The sequence below is a fragment of the Siphateles boraxobius genome, unplaced genomic scaffold (assembly GCF_051911475.1).
Source record: "Siphateles boraxobius isolate OS27281-9 unplaced genomic scaffold, OSU_SipBor_1 296, whole genome shotgun sequence".
NCBI classification, from domain to species: domain Eukaryota; kingdom Metazoa; phylum Chordata; class Actinopteri; order Cypriniformes; family Leuciscidae; genus Siphateles; species Siphateles boraxobius.
This window is the reverse complement of record NW_027508915.1, coordinates 867,501-872,500: the sequence shown is the minus strand read 5'-3', so window position 1 is coordinate 872,500 and position 5,000 is coordinate 867,501.

Below are 5,000 nucleotides of genomic sequence, written 5' to 3'. Positions count from 1 at the left end.
ATATCATCAAAGCAATAACAAAGAAAATCGGTGTGGAAGGAATTTTGGCAGTGCGCCCAAAACAACAGAAACAATATGAGGTAACAATGGAAAATGAGGATTTATGTGATGAACTGTTAAACGGACTGGAGATTAATGGACAAATGTGTGAAGTGAAGAAGTTGGAAGACAGGGAGTATGTAGTATCGTTTATGCATCTACCCGTTTATCTGGAGGACGAGGAAATCATAACAAAACTGGAGGGGTGGGGAGTTATCCCCGTCTCAACTGTAAAGAGGAGATACTATCCAGGCACGGGCATTGAAGATGGCACAAGGTTCATTAAGGCAAAATTCCCAAGAGAGGTTGCGTCACTTCCATACAGTACGCGGTTTGAGACAGCAGAGGGAACTCAGCATTTTCGGGTGATACACAATAAGCAGGTTAAAACCTGCCGGTTGTGTATGAGCCCGGAGCATATCCTGAAAGACTGTCCAGATTTCAAGTGTCGCAAATGTGAGGAGCATGGCCACTTTGCACGGGAATGCAATGCAGTGAAGTGCCCAGACTGTTTTAAAACACTAAACAAATGTGAATGCTGGATGCAGAACAACGAGGAAGAGGAGGAGCAACAAGTGAACGGGCAGATGCATAACGATATTACAGAAACTCAAGAAACAAACAAAAAGGAAGAACAATATGAGACAACAGGAGGAGAGAAACAAGGGACTAGTAAAGAACAAGAAAATGAGGAGCAACAGGAAGTAGGAGATCAAGAGGAAAGAATGGAGGAAGATGAATCAACAGAAGAAACAATATCAAGGGGAGAAGAACTGAATGAAGTAAAACTGGCACGAGATGAAGGAAAGAAGAACCAAACGGAGGCACAAAATGACAGAGAACTGGGAATAATGCCACGAAGAAAACAACAGAAGGTAACACCTAATTTAGAACTGGCAAAAAGAAAAAGACTTAAACAATTAGATAATGCGGTTGAGGGGTTGAGAAGGGAAGACGGAGAAGATAATCAAGAATGAACGTTTTTAATTATTTATTTTTGTACAGTATGGTTTTAAATTTGGTATGTTGGAATGCAAGAGGTTTAATCGGTAAAAGGAAATTTGAAATGTTAAATGAACTATGTAAAAAACAAGATGTGATAATTTTACAAGAAACAAACTGGAAAGAAGAAATGATAGAGGATGTGAAAAATAGATGGAAAGGGCAAATATTTTATAATAATGGTGATGGAAGGTTGGGAAGAGGGGTAGCAATTTTAATAAGAGAAAATGTTGAAATTAATTCATGTGAAGTATATAATGACAAAAAAGGCAAATGTAATGGGATTAAAATTACACAAGGTGATAATGAATTTGTGATAATTAACTTGCATGCACCTACGCATGAGGGAGAAAAAAGGGAATTTTTTGAGGGAATTAGGATTTTAACAAAGAAATGGAATAATTTAATTTTAGTTGGGGATTTTAATACAGTTTTTAGTAAAATTGACATGGCGGATGGGATGGTTTTTAAAACAGATGTGGGAAGGAAAGTGTTAAAAGAGATGATGGAGGAGAGAAATTTGATTGATGTCTGGAGAGATGAAAATGAAAGAAAAAGAGACTTTTCCAGAAGACAATTAGTAGGGAATTTCATGTGTCAGACAAGAATAGATTTTATTTTGAGTGTAAGGGAAATGGAATGTTTTCTGGAGGAAATTTGTTATAAGGATACCAGCTTGAGTGACCATAAGATGCTTTTATGGAAAATTGATTTTAGTAGAGAAAAAAAAGGGCCTGGTGTGTGGATTTTAAATTCAGGAATACTGGCAAATGAAAGTTACAGAATAGGAATTGAAGGAATATTAGAAAAAGAGAAAGAGGATGGAATGTACTTTGAAGATAAAAGATTGTGGTGGCAAAATGTAAAATATGAAATAAAGAAATATTCTATGAATTACAGTAAACTGGTACAGAGGGTCAAAAAAGCAAACGAGGTAAAAATAAGGGCAAAGCTAAGAGACGAGACAAATAAAAGTAAAGTACAGATAGAACAGATAATACGGTGGGAAGAAGAGCTAAGGAAATTTGAGGAAGAAAAGTGTAAAGGAGCAATATTAAGAAGTAAGGCAAAATATACAATTGAAGGAGAGAAATGTACAAAATTTTTCTTTGGTTTAGAAAAAAACAGAAGAAAAGCGGAAATGATAAAAGAATTACAAAATAAAAAAGGAGAAATAGTGAAGGACATAAAAGGGATTTTAAAAGAAGTAAAAGAGTATTATGGAGAACTTTTTGGAACAAAAGGAATAGATGAAAAAGAGAAAAACCTATTACTAGAGTGTGTTACGACTAAAGTAAGTAAAGAGGATAAGGAAGAATGTGAAAAAGAAATTAGCAAAGAGGAAATTATACAAGCTATAAATAGTTTAAAAGGAAGGAAAAGCCCAGGCACGGATGGGATAGTAAATGAATTCTATAAAGTTTTTAAAGAGAGAATAAGTGAAATTTTACAAGAAGTATATCAGGAGATTTTTAAGAAAGGGGAAATTGACCAGAGGATGAGTATGGGATTGATGAAATTGATTTATAAAAGGAAAGGAAGTAAAAATATTTTAAATAATTTTAGGCCAATAACAATGTTAAATACAGATTTGAAAATACTAGCTAAGGTTCTTGCAAACAGACTTAAAAATGTTTTACCAACAGTTATAATGACTAACCAAGCGTATGGGGTGAGAGGGAGAGATATTGCAGATATTACAGGTGGTATAAGAGACATAATAAGTTATTTAAATGAAACGCAGGAGGATGGATATGTTGTTAATTTAGATTTTGAAAAGGCTTTTGATAGGGTAGAACATGGGTTTTTATTTTCAATTTTAGAACATTTTGGGTTTGGGAAAAATTTTAATGATTGGATAAAGATTTTATATAAAAATGTAATGACAAGAGTAAAGTGTAATGGGTTTTTAACTGAACCTTTTAGAATAACCAGGTCTATTAGACAAGGATGTCCACTTTCTGCACAGCTGTATACTTTGGTAGCAGAACCTATAGGATTAATGATTAAAAAAGATGAATGTATAAAAGGTATTAGAATAGAAGAAGGCAAAGAAGAAAAAAGGATATTTCAGTATGCAGATGACACAACGTTGTTTTTAAAAGATTTAGAAAGTGTGAAGGAAGTAATGAGAAAAGTAGAGAGATATGGAAAAGGAACAGGAGCAAGAGTGAATGAAGAAAAGACAGTGTACATGAGGTTTGGAAGGGTACCAAATTTGGTTGGGGTTGTACATTTTGAGGAAGTAAAAGAAACAAAAATTTTGGGGGTGACTTTAGGGAAAGATGAGAAGGGGGCAAGAGAAAGAATGTTTGAAATGATGGTGGGAGAAATGGAGAGGAGATTAATTTTTTGGAGGGGAAGGATGTTAAGTTTGAAAGGGAAAATTTTAGTGGTAAATGCATTAATGTTATCTAAAATGTGGTATATTTTAACTGTTAGTGCAACACCAAGATGGGTGGAAATGAGACTGAAAAGATGCGTGACAGAATTCGTTTGGGAGAAAAAACCCCCAAGAGTTGCATATAACACTTTGATTGGACAGACAGATAAAGGAGGGATGGGGTTAGCTGATGTAGAACTAAAGAAGAAAAGTATGAGGATCAAAGTGGTGAAAAAATATATAGATGAAGAGGAAAAGGGGGAATGGAAAGAAACAATGAAATATTTTTTGAACAAATGTGGGGAGGTGAAATTGGGGGATAGTGTTTTATGGATGAAAATGAAGGAGTGGATGTTTAAAGGAGTACCAGAATTTTATAAGGAAGTTTTAAAAGCTTGGGGTTTTTTCCTCTCTAAGGTGGATTTTAAGCCAGCGGAGAGAGAAGAGATTTTAAACCAACCATTGTTTTTTAATAAAAATATTGTGAATAATGGGAAGGAAATGTTTTTTAAAAAATGGTGGGCGGTTGGAATTTCAAGAGTAAGAGATATATTGTATGAAATAAGGGACGGATTTTTACCAATGCAAGTGATCATTGATGAGTTAGAGGAGGCAAAGGAAGAGTATGATATAAGTTGTGTAAAGAAACAATATGAAGAGATGAAAAATGCAATACCTAATGAGTGGCTGAATAAAATACAGAGTGGGGAGAGAAGAAAGAAGGGAGAATTGAAATGTTTTTTTACAAATCAAGGTAAAAGAATGGAGTTAAAATTGGGGAATATGAAAATGTTTTATCATGTTTTTATGGAAGAGGCTTTTAAAAAGCCGAATTCAAATGAGATGTGGTTGAGACATTTTAATGGTTTGAGTGAGAAAGAAATATGGAAAAATATGAGAGGGGTTTTAATAAGCACAGAATTGGAAAGCTTGGATTATTTTATTAGGCATAATGTTATTTATTCAGAAATGAGACTGTGTTTAATGAAAAAAGAGCTAAATGCATTGTGTAAGGTGTGTAAAAAACAAGATGAAGGTTTGCTGCATTTGTTTTTACTGTGTGAAAAATTAAGTGCCTTTTTAAAAATGGTAAAGAATATGATAAATGAGCTAAGGGAAAAAACAGAAGAGGGAGATTGGCAAAGAATTTTGATGTTAGGAATGGAGGAGAAGTGTAAAAACAAAGAGGTTATAAATCTTTTATTTATGCTTGCAAGAAAGGCTATTTGGAAAAGAAGGAATATAGTTAAAATTAGAGATGTTGCGATAGATGTGTGGATTCTATATAAAAATATGGTGAAAGACTATATGTTAACACTCTATAACTATTGGAGATTGGAGGGAAAAGAAGAAGTGTTTTTTAAAATGTACACAAATGAAGTGGGAAATATATTTAAGAAATATAAAATAGAACTAGACATATAAAGGAGGCAAAGAATTTAAGATCTGGTTGGGGAAAACTGTAACAAATATTTCTGAGATCAAGTTGTATTTAATGAGAATTGTCTGTATTTGTGCACTTTGTTCTGTATTGTTTTAAGAATTTTTAATAAAAAAAAAAAAAAAAAAAAATAAA